This window comes from Rutidosis leptorrhynchoides, chromosome 1 (assembly GCF_046630445.1).
Source record: "Rutidosis leptorrhynchoides isolate AG116_Rl617_1_P2 chromosome 1, CSIRO_AGI_Rlap_v1, whole genome shotgun sequence".
In the NCBI taxonomy this organism is placed as follows: domain Eukaryota; kingdom Viridiplantae; phylum Streptophyta; class Magnoliopsida; order Asterales; family Asteraceae; genus Rutidosis; species Rutidosis leptorrhynchoides.
This window is the reverse complement of record NC_092333.1, coordinates 393,651,083-393,666,833: the sequence shown is the minus strand read 5'-3', so window position 1 is coordinate 393,666,833 and position 15,751 is coordinate 393,651,083.

The window sequence follows — 15,751 nt, the reverse complement described above, 5'->3', positions numbered from 1 at the left end:
CAAGTCTGTATGGAGCACGAGCTATTGGTGCAGCTCCTGGTACAAGGTCTATTTGAAATTCAACGGATCGATGTGGGGGTAATCCCGGTAATTCTTTTAGAAATACATCAGGAAATTCTTTTGCGACGGGAACATCATTGATGTTCTTTTCTTCAGGTTTAACTTCCTTGATGTGTGCTAGAATGACGTAACAACCTTTTCTTATTAGTTTTTGCGCCTTCAAACTACTAATAAGATTTAATTTCGCATTGCTCTTTTCTCCGTACACCATTAAAGGTTTTCCCTTTTCACGCATAATGCGAATCGCATTTTTGTAACAAACGACTTCTGCTCTCACCTTCTTCAACCAGTCCATGCTAATTATTACATCAAAACTCCATAACTCAACTGGTATTAAATCTATCTTAAACGTTTCATCACCCAGTTTAATTTCTCTATCCCGACATATATTATCTGCTGAAATTAATTTACCGTTTGCTAATTCGAGTAAAAATTTACTATCCAAAGGCTTCAATGGGCAACTTAACTTAGCACAAAAATCTCTACTCATATAGCTTCTATCCGCACCCGAATCAAATAAAACATAAGCAAATTTATTATCAATAAGAAACGTACCCGTAACAAGCTCCGGGTCTTCCTGCGCTTCTGCCGTATTAATATTGAAAACTCTTCCGCGGCCCTGCCCATTAGTATTCCCCTGATTCGGGCAATTACTTCTAATGTGGCCCGGTTTTCCACATCCATAACAAACAAAGGTGGCATTACTTGTTTCGCCACTATTTGTTCCTTTAGTTCTGTTAAACTTTTGTCTGTAGACCTCACACTTTTTTGTACCATGGCCAGTTCTTTTACACTTGGTGCAAAATGTCGTGCAGAACCCATTCTGGTGGTACTCTTCACCCCTTTGGCATTTTTGGTTTTTGTTGCCGTTGTTGTTATTGAGGTTGTTGTTGGGATTGTTATTGTTGTTGGAACGGTTGTTGTAGTTGTTGTTGTTGTTGGGACATTTGTTGTAGTTATTGTTAGGATTGCGGTTATTATTGCGATTGTTGTTGCGGTTGTGGTTGTAATTGTTGTTGTTGTTGTATTGGTGACCCTTGTCACTGGTTTATTCCCACTTTCTCTTGAGTTGTTTCGTGTTGGCTTCTTCGACTGCCTGCTCTTTAATTCTTCCCTCAATCTGATTTATGAGTTTATGAGCCATTCTACTTGCCTTTTGTATGGAAGCAGGCTCGTGTGAACTCACATCTTCTTGAATCCTTACTGGTAACCCTTTTACAAATACGTCGATCTTCTCTTCTTCATCTTCAAACGCTCCCGGACACAATAGGCACAACTATGTGAATTGCCGTTCATACGTGGTAACATCGAACCCTTATGTTCGTAACTCTCTAAGTTCTGCCTTGAGCTTATTGACTTCATTTCTAGGATGGTACTGCTCGTTCATCAATTACTTGAATGCCGACCACGGTAGTGCGTAAGCAGCATTTTGTCCTACCTGTTCAAGATAGGTGTTCCACCATGTTAACGCAGTACCTGTGAAGGTATGCGTAGCGTACTTAACTTTTTCCTAATTAGTACACTTACTTATGGCAAACACCGATTCGACTTTCTCGGTCCACCGTTTCAATCCAATTGGTCCTTTGGTTCCATCAAATTCCAAAGGTTTGCAGGCAGTGAATTCTTTGTAGGTGCATCCTACACGATTTTTTGTGGAATTAGTTCCACTACTAGATCCAGTGTTATTGTTATTTAGCATCGCAGCCTGTACTGCGGCTATGTTTGCTGCAAGAAAAACACGGAAGTCTTCCTCGCTCATGTTCAAATTCTGACGAGTCGCCGGTGCCATTTCCTTCAAAAAAATAGCCAAAAGAATTGAGTTAATCATATAGAATTTAAGAGTACTCAATAGTATCTCGTAGCATTATATGAACTTATTTATAAAAGCTTTTTCTTCATATTAGCGTTTTATAAGTTTAAATTCGGGTACTACCTACCTGTTAAGTTCATACTTAGCAGCTAATATACAATTCAACTACTACAATTCCATATGAAAAACTGATTTTAATAATATATCACATACAAATATACTTCAAACTTACAACTTCGCTATATTACATATAACATGAAATATAGTACACTTTGATACAGAACAGTTTTGAAGATAAAACTAGTTAATACGCAAGTTGTTCAACAAAGGAAATAAAGACACGTAATACATAAGTCCATAAACAAGTCATGTATTCAGGTTTTACTAAGACGAATTCCCATCCTTGGTCTTGTGGAAAGTAACCGTTATGAGCATTGGCTAGGCAGCATGTTGTAATGTCGTCAAAAGGACGAGAGTTTCGTAATGTCCAACAGCCCCGTAATAATCTAAAAACCTTGTTTCTCACCCCAACTACTGAATCCGTCACTTGTGGGAAGGTTTTATTTAAAATTTGTAACCCGATATTCTTTTTCTTACTTTGGTAAGAAGCGAACATCACTATCCTGTAAGTATAACATGCTTCTTTATGTTGCATGTTAGAAGCTCTTTCTAACTCACCAAATCCTATGTTGGGATATGTTGAGTCAAAATAGGTTCTTAACCCGTAGCGTAAAATTGCATTTGGGTTCCACACATTTAACGCTTTAAAGAAAACACGACGTAACTTACGGTCTCCCCAATGTGATATACCCCACCTATCAAAGGAAAGCCTTTTATGAACTAAGGCATTTCTAGAAAGTCTTTCAAATGTTTAACAAGTTAATTTCGCCGTAACTAAATGTGCTGATGAATTCTGACTGACTCTAGACAAGATTTCCTCAATCATATCCTCTGGTAGGTCTTCTAAAATATTCGGTTGTCTACCCTTAACGTCCATTTTGTTTTTATACTGTAAAATAGACAAGGATTAGATTCGTAAAAGATAATTAACAAACAATACAAGCAATTTTTACATAGATCATAAAAGCACAAGCACACTACAATACTATGCCTGGCAAACAGTTCAGGTTGGGTCGGTTTGGGTAACGGGTCAATATGGTTTTAGGTTGAAATGGGTCATAGGTCAAACGGGTCAATTTTTTAAACGGGTCAAAATGGGTCAGGTTGGGTCGGTTTGGGTAATGGCTCGAAACGGGTCACAGGTCAGTTGAGTCAAATGGGTCAAATGGGTTACATTATTTTAGTTATTATTATTTATTATATATACATAAGAACTATTAATGAATTATTAATAAACATAATAAATGATATAACCATAAATGCTTTCATAAACTTTTGACGGATGAAACTTTTTGTGCTCGACCCATTTGACCCGTTCACAAAACCCATTTGACCCATTTCTATTTATTGATTTTTGAATATTATTACCCATTAGACCCGTTTCTTCAGTTTTTTTTATAGGACTCAATAGGTTGGAGAGAAACACATTTAGATCTTTTTTAAGTTTTAATTTACATTTTTAGGCTTAATTTTTTTCAAGACCCAATTGACCTGAAAGCTTGACTCATTTGACCCGAATTTGAATGTATGGGTCACAATTGCCAGGTCTATACAATACATATAATACACAACATGATTACAACCCTCTAATCTGAATTACTGGTTTCTTCTTTTTCAGACTTGGTTCGCTTTCCTAATTTTCTAGGGATATATGGTGTTCTTCTAATACGAGCCATCGTTTTCCACAATGGTTTAGAAAAATCTGGTGGTTTAGAGGTTCTCGGGTTATTGTTACACTTTAGGAAATACGGATTTTGCCGATACTTATAAAGCTCATCGGGGTTAGAATCAGGTTTCTCTATTTTTATACCTTTTCCCTTATTATTTTCTTTTGCTATATTAAATTGGGTCCAGGTAATTTCTATAACATCATCGGAATCCTCATCGGGATCCAATTCATCAAAAAATTGGTAATCTTCCCAATATTTTGCTTTCTCGGCGGAAACACCATTGATCATTTTTAACTTTGGTCCGTTGGTTGAGGATTTTCTTTTATTTAAACGATTTATTGTAGGTATCAATATTTCTTCCTCCGGAACCTCTTCTTCTTCCGGTTCCTACTCTTCCGATTCCTCCTCTTCTGATTCCTCTTCTTCCGGTTCCTCTTCTTCTGGTTCCTCCTCTTCCAGTTCCTCTTCGGAAATTTGTGAATCTTCCCAAAATATATTCGACTCTTCATTATTATGTGATGACCCGGAAATTTCCGATCAAATTTAAACTTAATCTTTGTATGATTAACATTTCCGACACGATAAGCAAAGTCTGTAATATTGATTCTCAAAATTTTTGAACTAATGTTATATATTCAGTTAACCTTTGACTATTGACTAACGATTCATGAACATGTATTTGAAAATAGATATATATATATATATATATATATATATATATATATATATATATATATATATATATATAAATTGGAATATTAATTATTCATAAATAACTTGCAATGTGTATTTAAAAACTGATTTATGTATATTAAAAAGATATATACATATATATAATTTCAAGTTATTTAGTAAACGATAGTAACATTCGTTTATTGATTCGATTGATATTTAGATAAGTTAACTAAAGCATTTAAGATGAACCAGTAAAACACTAATTTGCTACAGTATTTTCAAATTGCTACAGTACCCAAAATGCTTTCGAAAATCGCTATTTGCTACAGTGAAATTGACTTTGCTACAGTGAATTACTACAGTAAAAATTGACTTTGCTAAAGTAACTTTGCTACAGTAAAACACTATTTCAAAATGAAAATGTATGTATTATATATTAACAAATAGCGAGACGATGATTTATAAAAGTAAATGACCAAAACACTCAAATGTATAAGTTATACCTCGAGTGGTATAGTTTATGGATGATTTAAGACTATATTTTGACAAAGGTACGATTCACGAAACGAAAAGTACTAGTTTTCTCAGCGTACGAAAGGGCATTCGAAAAATCGAATTCGGGACATAAGTCGAGTGACAACGTACGACTTATCGGAACAAAAATTACAAGTCAACGATGCATGTGAATTTAATATAATATATAATTAATTATATAAATTAAATATATTATATTAAATTATGTCGACGAGCTAAATTACAAAAATTTGTGAGCTGGAAAAACGGGCCATGCGATCGCATGGCAAATGGCCTTCAAAACCATGCGATCGCATGGGGTCTGAATTCAGGCCACACCTATAAAAGCTCGAGCATATCTGTTTCTGATTCATTCCATTACTCTGTATTTATTTACTTATTATATTATTATTATTATTATTATTATTATTATTATTATTATTATTAAGAATATTATTAATATTAAATCTTATTATTATTAATATTATTCTTATTATTAGTAGAACACATAAAATACTACGATGAGGTTTTGCTCGAATAAATTCAAAACAAGTTTTCGAGCGAGTTAAAACTAAGGAAATTATGGGTTATTGCCAAGGAGGTTATGGGTAATGTTCGGGGGTATATTTGTGAATCAAACCTAATGTTTATCATCTTCGTTACTTCTACATACTATCCTACAATATTGAATCTCAATATTGATACATTGAGATCTACGGTTATTTGGTAATCCGTGTTTCGGTCACATTTTGGTGAACTACTTTATATGCTGCTAAGGTGAGTTTCACATGATCCCTTTTACTCAATATATTTTTGGGCTGAGAATACATGCGATTGTTTATAAATACTGAAAATACTAGATTTATATGCGTGAGTTTCATATGATCCCTTTTACTCAATATATTTTTGGGATGAGAATACATGCGACTGTTTATAAATACTGAAAATACTAGATTTATATGCGTGAGTTTCATTTGCTCCCTTTTTAATTGCTTTTGCAATATATATTTTTGGGCTGAGAATACATGCACTTTATTTTAAACACAATGGATACAAGTACATACTTAATTCTACACTGAGTTTGAACCGAAAATCCCTTAGCTTTGGTAACTAGTAACTGCCGGTTATAAGAACTGGTGGGCGCGATTAGTTATATATGGATCCATAGGGCTTGATATCCTCGTCCGAGCTAGAGCACTAGCCTTTTAACGGACGTATGCTATTTGAGAAGTGTATACGTTGGTTTGCGTGTATTATTAAGATGATTATACAAAGGGTACAAATTATATATACGTTAAGTTTAGTTACCAGGGTGCTCAATTTCGTAGAATATTTTGATAAACGTTTCTGGATTGAACAACTGAAATCTTGTGATCCACCTTTATATACAGATTATGCGCAACATTAAAACTATGAACTCACCAACCTTTGTGTTGACACTTGTTAGCATGTTTATTCTTAGGTTTCCTAGAAGTCTTCCGCTGTTTGCTTAGATGTTAGACAAGCTATGTGCATGGAGTCTTACATGACATATTTTTCAAGGAAACGTTGCATTCACCAAATCATCACCATGTATCTTATTTTGACTGCATTGTCAACGGAAATACTGTTGTAAACTATTATTTATGGTGATTGTCTATATGTAGAAATCATCAGATGTCGAAAACCTTTGATTTAAATATTCATTTAAGGTGTGCCTTTTCAAAGAATGCAATGCTTACAAAACGTATCATATAGAGGTCAAATACCTCGCAATGAAATCAATGAATGACGTGTTCGTCCATATGGATTTGGATCGATCGTCACATATTATTAGGTGAGTCGATGGGATTTGTACTAGTGGTAGACATCTATCACACAATATCAAACACGTTAAGAGATTAATATATCACATAATATTTACATGTTAATAATATATAGTTTCTAACAAAAAGTGTTAAGCAATCATTTTTAAAGAAAATACAGTCGAAGTCCAGGCTCACTAATGCATCCTAACAAACTCGGCAAGACATACTAATGCAATTTTCTGGTTCTCTAAGACCAACGCTCTTATACCAACTGAAATGTCCCATTCATATTGATTATAAACGTTCCATATATTGATTATAAATGTTCCATAACCTTTATTTTATCGATAAAGGTTTAAAAAGCATTACGTAGATTATCAAATAATGATAATCTAAAATAAACTGTTTACACACGACCATTACATAATGGTTTACAATAAGAATATATTACATCAAAAATAAGTTTCTTGAATGCAGTTTTTACACAATATCATACAAGCATGGACTCCAAATCTTGTCCTTATTTTAGTATGCAACAGCGGAAACTCTTAATAATCACCTGAGAATAAACATGCTTAAAACGTCAACAAAAATATTGGTGAGTTATAGGTTTAACCTATATATTATCAAATCTTAATAATAGACCACAAGATTTCATATTTCAATACATCCCATACATAGAGATAAAAATCATTCATATGGTGAACACCTGGTAACCGAAATTAACAAGATGCATATAGAATATCCCCATCATTCCGGGACACCCATCGGACATGATAATTTCGAAGTACTAAAGCATTCCAAATTCCAGAATGGGGCTTGTTGGGCCCGATAGATCTATCTTTAGGATTCGCGTCAATTTGGGGGTCTGTTCCCAAATTCTTAGCCTACCAAGCTAAAAGGGGCATATACGGCTTCGATCATTCACCCATATAATGTAGTTTCATTTACTTGTGTCTATTTCGTAAAACATTTATAAAGTTGCATGTATTCTCATCCCAAAATATTAGATTTTAAAAGTGGTACTATAACTCACTTTCACAAATTTTTACTTCGTCGGGAAGTAAGACTTGGCCACTGGTCGATTCACGAACCTATAACAAATATGTACATATATATTAAAGTATGTTCAAAATATATTTACAACATTTTTTAATACGTTTTAATGTTTTAAGCTTATTAAGTCAGATGTCCTCGTTAATAACCTACAACTAGTTGTCCATAGTTAGATGTATAGAAATAAATCAATATATATTATCTTGGATCAATCCACGACCCAGTGTATACACGTCTCAGGCTAGATCACAACTCAAAGCATATATATTTTTAGAATCAACCTCAACCCTGTATAGCTAACTCCAACATTACTACATATAGAGTGTCTATGGTTGTTCCAAATAATATATATACATGGGTCGATATGATATGTCAAAACATTTGCATACGTGTCTATGGTATCCCAAGATTACATAATATATTAGAATACATGTATAATACAATATAAGTTAGCTAGGATATGATTTGTATAGAATTGTTACAATATTTCTCGTAGCTACAACAATCAAAAAAATATCCAATCTTGTTTTACCCATAACTTCTTCGTTTTAAATCCGTTTTGAGTGAATCAATTTGCTATGGTTTCATATTGAACTCTATTTTATGAATCTAAATAGAAAAAGTATAGGTTTATTGTCAGAAATGTAAGTTACAAGTCATTTTTGTAAGAGGTAGTCATTTCAGTCAAAAGAACGACGTCTTGATGACCATTTTGAAAAACATACTTCCACTTTGAGTTTAACCATGATTTTAGGATATAGTTTCATGTTCATAAGAAAAATCATTTTCCCAGAAGAACAACTTTTAAATCAAAGTTTATCATAGTTTTTAATTATCAAACCCAAAAAAGCCCGCAGTGTTACTACGACGACGTATGTCCGGTTTTACGGTGTTTTTCATGTTTTCCGATTTTAAATCATTAAGTTAGCATATCATATAGATATAAAACATGTGTTTAGTTGATTTTAAAAGTCAAGTTAGAAGGATTAACTTTGTTTGCGAATAAGTTTAGAATTAACGAAACTATGTTCTAGTGATTACGTTTTCAAATCTTCGAATAAGATAGTTATTTATATATGAATTGAATGATGTTACGAACATCATTACTACCTCAAGTATAGTAGGTAAACCTACTGGAAATGACAAAAATAATCTTGAGTTTGAATGGATCTTTGATGGCTTGGAAGTTCTTGAAGCAGAATCATGACACGAAAACAATTTCAAGTAAGATTATTACTCGAATAAAGATAGTTTATAGTTATAGAAATCAAATCAAAGTTTGGATATGAGTATTACCTTGAATAAGAAAGATAACCTACTGTAATTAACAAAGGTTTCTTGATCTTAGATGATTACTTGGAATGGATTTGCAAGATTAAAAGTAAACTAGCAAACTTGAAAGGATTTTCGAAGTGTTCTTGAAGTGTTCTTCCTATGATGATTATAGCTTGATTCTTGAAGTAATTTTTGATGAAGATGATGATTAGTTTACTGGAAATTTCATTCCTAAGTTGTGTGTGTGTGTGTTTAGAGAGAATTAGAAAGAGAATTGTAAGTGAAATGGATTGATTGGTGAGTGGTGAATGATGAGTGGTGAGTGGGGTTAAAAGAAGCTCTAGTTAGTTGACTAGTTCATGGTAAAAGTTAAATTTGATTAGTCATGCATGACATAATCAAGAGTGGAATCCAATGCTAGTTCCTATTGGTATATACTCATAGTAAGTACGTCAAGTAGCTGTGTATAATACGGGTACGAATACTGAATGACTACGAGTAGAATTGTTGATGAAAAATGAATGGAAATGTAATTGTAAGCATTTTTGCTAAGTAGAAGTACTTTGATATGTGGCTTAGTTAAAGATCTTATTTAATGTTGTTGAAATCTTAAAATTAAATTTTTAACACATTTTTACTAAAGCGATATTAACCCAACCAGGGGCTCTGCCCCTTGGACCCTGCCAGGGGTTGCCACCCCTTGGACCCCGCTATCGAGGGCGCTGCCCCCGAATGAAAGGACCCGTTCATATACATTATAAACGATTCACAATAGTTGATTACATTGCGAGGTATTTGACCTCTATATGATACATTTTACAAACATTGCATTCGTTTTTAAAAGACAATCTTTCTTTACATCGAAAATTGACATGTATGCATACCATTTCATAATATCCAAACTATAAATGACCTAATATGTCATTTACTTAATAATAATCTTTAATGAACTTCAACGACTCGAATGCAACGTCTTTTGAAATATGTCATGAATGACTCCAAGTAATATCTTTAAAATGAGCTAATGCACAGCGGAAGATCTCTTTCAAACCTGAGAATAAACATGCTTTCAAGTGTCAACCAAAAGGTTGGTGAGTTCATTAGTTTATCATAATCATTTATTTCCATCATTTTAATAGACCACAAGAATTTCATTTCCAGTTCTCATAAATATACGTCCCATGCATAGAGACAAAAATAATCATTCAAATGGTGAACACCTGGTAACCGACATTAACAATATGCATATAAGAATATCCCCTATCATTCCGGGATCCTCCTTCGGACATGATATAAATTTCGAAGTACTAAAGCATCCGGTACTTTGGATGGGGTTTGTTAGGCCCAATAGATCTATCTTTAGGATTCGCGTCAATTAGGGTGTCTGTTCCCTAATTCTTAGATTACCAGACTTAATAAAAAGGGGCATATTCAATTTCGATAATTCAACCATAGAATGTAGTTTCACGTACTTGTGTCTATTTTGTAAAATATTTATAAATATTGCGCATGTATTCTCAGCCCAAAAATATAAAGGGTAAAAAGGCAAATGAAACTCACCATACTGTATTTTGTAGTAAAAATACATATAACATCATTGAACAAGTGTAAGGTTGGCCTTGGATTCACGAACCTAAATTATTTATATATAATTATGTATTTGTCAATATTTGTCTAATACATTAAGTTAAGTCATAGTGTACCACAATCCTAATGCTCGAGTCTAGTATGCAAAGGTCGACAAAAATTAGTTTAACTCCAAATGATTTCAAAACTTTATAAATGTTTTATTATATAATTTAAATATCGTCGTTTTATATTTTTAAAATATTTTTTTTTTTAAAGATTTAATAAAGTAAATAATATAATTCGTTTATAAATAAAATTTTATATTAAAATATACTTTTATATATCTTAAGTAATAAAACTTATAAAGTTCATTTAATATCATAAAAATACTGCGATAGATTCTATTAAGGTAGTTATATAATTTGTATTACATTTCTAGTTAATAATATAGTATTGATAATAATAATAAGTAACAGTCGTGTTATTTTGGAATAATAACAATTTGATAAAAAAAATTAAGACAACGATATTAACGACGATAATAATCATTTTTACGAAATTTTAATTGACTATAACTTTTAATCCGTCCATCAAATCTATTTGGCATCTAAAGGAAAAGTTCTTAATTTTTTTCTAGCTTTTTAAGGACATGCAAATCTTATATCTTCCTTCAACTATAATATAACAACCTTTAAGATTCGGCATAACCTATCTAAGGGCACTATCAAATTTACAAGCATGCATAATCCTATTTTCTCGAGCACTAGTCAGGGATACACTATTAGTATGTAAAAATTAAATTAGGAGTACTCACGTATCAATATTGAGGTTCAATATTGTAGGAAAGGTACGTAGACGCAATGGAGGTGACAAACACTAGTTTAACCTCACAAGCATACCCATGAACAATACCCATCACCTCCATAACCATAACTCATAATTTCCTTAGCTCTATCCCGCTCATAAAACCCGTTTTGAAATAACTCGCCCATGACCTCGTCGTAGTATTTTATGTATAATAATACTAATAATAATAATAATAATAACACTAACAATAATAATAATAAATATAATTATAGAGAGAGTGTGAGAGATAGATAGTTAGAAAACAATTATGATCGATCCTATATATATAGATTTATAAATAATATAATAATATAATATAATATTAATAAAAATTAAAAACATGTTGCATAGTGAGCCGCCACCAAAATATGTCGGCACAAGATTACACGTTTCGTGTAGATAGGTACACGATTCGTGTATGGTGTCTTCATGAAAGTTGTAGATTTTTGAGTTACGGTCGTTTGGACACCGGAATCACCCTTTTTCGAGTCAGTATGATTTAGTTATGATTTTTCTCGTGCAAGTGCGCAGGTTTAGTGATTTCCAACATTTTAACTTTCAATCTTGTGATGAAATGTTGTAGTCTTTTGGTGCTCATTAGAAATCTTTATTTTATATTTATTTTTATTTTTATATCATTGAAAATCCATAAAAATATTTTATAATCAAATTCTATTATATCGAAAAAAAATGTGTTTGTACTAAATTGAATAAATATAATTTAGTTTTCCAGAATTAGTTATATTCAAAATCATTCTTTAAAAGGTTTCATCTATATCGTAAAACGTCTTCAATATTAAGAAAACTAAATAATTAACCTACCAAGTGACACAAGTCAATCATTGCAAGGTACGCTTTTGATAATTAAACGAGACTCTCCGCTAACCTCTGTCTAATCCTCAATAATAACACTTTTGTTCTTACATGGAATCACTTTACTAAATATTCCGAATACCGTTAAAAGTAAGAGTTTTCTAATTCAAGTGGACATCATAACAAAGACTCGTAATTATAATTCAATGTACCTGATAAATCAATCACTTGATATTATCTTTTAATCTCATTGATAAACTTACATCGAACAAATACGTTCAAGTAAAGTATTATTCACTAACTACTGTGATAGCATTTCTATGTTCATAAAATAGATCTCGTAGCTTATATTCATATCAACTAATTCGTTCAATGCTTTCAAGTCACATAATAATCTCATAATCTATTTTTGTATCACCAAGCTCTTAAATATTTTATCAATATTTCTTAGCTTAAAAAAAAAATACACATATGTACATACACATACATTTCTATTTACACATTTTTGTTCGTGAATCGTCAGACATGGTCAAAGGGTAATTGATTACATGAATATAGTTTTCAAACTTTTCGAGACTCGACATTACAGATTTTGCTTATCGTGTCGGATACATATAAAGATTAAAGTTTAAATTTGATCGGAAATTTCCGGGTCACTACAGTACCTACCCGTTAAAAGAAATTTCGTCCCGAAATTTGATAGAGGTCGTCATAGCTAATAGTAAGAATGTTATTATGACGAATATAAGCTGATACATAGAGTTTTATCATGATTAAGAAGTACGGATAAAATAATTCGATTTCTCGAAGCGTATGAGTGAAGCTATCGTAAAAGAGCGAAATGAGTAAATGTAGATTTGTTTTAACTGATGACGTAGCTATGATTGATTTCCGGAATTTAAGGGATTTAAAGAAAATTTTCGTAATAAGATTTGGTTCTTCGGCGACTTAGGAAATCAGGATCTTCTTTGAGTAAATGTAATAATCTGTTCCGATTGCTCTGTCGGATATTTTTCTATAAATCCACCCTCTTTGTTTCCTTACAACTCACACCTTCTATTCTTTCTCCTCAGTTCATACTTTAAAACATTCGTCAATATGCTCCATCCCATTTTGATCCTTGATATACTCTTAATTTTTACATCTGTCATCCTTCTCTTTCATCTACCACCGGAAGATTTTATTTACTTCTACTATTATCTTGGGGTTATAGTGTTATTAATTTTTCCGTGCCTTTACGTGGCAATACGTATTGATATGCACGGTTTGTAGCTTCAGGGTGGTTGTTGAGTTTTATATCTTCCCTTATATTTCGATGCCCCTGCATCTGTCTTCTATAATCATTGTCACCCATAATTAATATTCTCTTTTATTTGCTGCGGTTTATGCTCCAATTTCTAGTTTGGAGCTTCATTCTTTCGTTTCCTCTTCCCGTCCTCGAGTCAAGCGAGTAATGGTCCAGAATTTGCAGTTATGAATTTCGGAATGAACATAGTTAATGTTCTAAGAAGGAAATCTTAATGATGCGATTTTGACTTGTCAAATTACCAGAATATCCTGTAAAAGATCGAATCATCAAGAAATATTTTCTTGCTATGTTTAAGGATTAGATCGAATGTAAGAGTCGTGTAAATGGCACATGATGATGGTGCTGTGAATCATCACATCCCATTAGAAACTTAACATGACCTACTGTAATATAATGACGTTGATCAAGTGTCATTATATTATATTAACTCATGTATCAGTTCCCAACACTACTTCAAAAACATTCATATTCGAATTTTTCAGTATTTAGAAACTAACACAGTTTCTTTTTATGTTGCAGATATTACAGAGAGGTAATTGATTTCAAATGAGAATACTTATGAAAATATCTTCAGAATTATCAAGGATATTTATAATGAAAGATACTATGATATCTTAGAATATTCAAGATATGATGATGATGAAGAATATTTGTCTGTGGAGATTTAGAATAAGAAATAAGGTGTTCGCTAACGAGTTCAGCAGGCACTGAATCATTTGGATCCTTTGAAGGCAGATTCAGTCTCTGTGATTTGTTCATGGCTTCCTTCATACTTTGCTCAATCCATTTTTCAGTACCAAATCCTTTCTTTTTCTGAGCTTTACCAACTCACTATCTTTTATCATCAAACTTTTGACCGTTTAAACCATCTACCATTTTTATGTTTCCTCTGCATTTAATGCAATAATATCTGAATCTCTGGTTATCAATCTGAGGTGGGTTCAGAAGAATCGTGTTTTAGATGATTAAACGCTGGTGGTAATATGGTGGAATATGAAAGGTTCCCCAGTAATAATGACGAAAGGGCAACGTATCTATCAGGGTTATAATAAGACTGGTCCGACTGAAAAAATCGAAGTTGACTTGCTAGATCCGTGACAAAATTGGCTACTTTGAAAAGGAATCGAAATGTTGTTCTTGCTAGAAGAATTCGACGCAGGTACATGTTAGATTATGACTTTGGTTTCGAGAGTTTTTCAGGTACAAAACTTCGGGTAACGTGTGGTTGGATCATCATCTCAATTGTTTATTATTTGAAGTGTCTTCTAGAATTTCGGAGGGTTTTGATTGCAGATTGTCATAGTCAATATCCAAATGATGAAATCGTCCTAAATCCCGAATGATTTCTCATATCCATCTTGTGTGTTACGATTAAAAGTGATGTGCTATCACAGTTTTGAAGTCAAAGTATAGCTTTGAAAAATATAAGGATCTAAGAGTGATGATTTTGGTTGTATCTCGAGTTGAATTCTGAAATTCCCAAAATCAGAATGTGTAATTAGATTCGAATGAGTATGATTGTTTTGATTTCTATAGAAGAATGTATATTGGTTTAGTTGAGGATTATTGAATCAGAATTGAAGAATGTAACATATTAATTGTGATTTTATATATCTCTCGGGTATTACCTACCCGTTAAAAAAATTTCACAAATAATATTTTGAACAAGAATTCTCATTACAATCTTTATGAAAATATATGTGGGTATATTTTCTTCAGATATAGTACAGATTCAATGAGTTAATATCATACTAAGCTCATTTGATTTTTCGGATTGAATTAGAAATGAATTTTCTCTAAAACATTAGAGATTACATAAACTTTTCGGAGTATTTCACTAATGTAATCAATGCTTCAATATTTATATGTATTTCCTTAGTGAATCATGCTGATGCTCATGGAACTCTTGCTAACTTCGCAAGATACGAATATTGTTTTCCCGTAAATTTCTGGTATATCAAAGATGAAAGTGTATAATCAAACATGTTATTGAATGATACACTTGATTTATTATAAAATAAAATTCATTGAGTTGAAGCAGAGATTGTAGTTAACAATGATTAAATTGTTAACGAAGAATGTACATCATAGCAAATTAGTAATATGAATTAACCAGATAGTTAAGTTCCATACATAATAGCTTAGTACAGAAAGATTTATTATGGTAAAATTTTTTTTATAGAATATACATATAAATTCTTCGGAGGAACTGAGTTAATACTTCATAACTCGTTGATACAATATACTT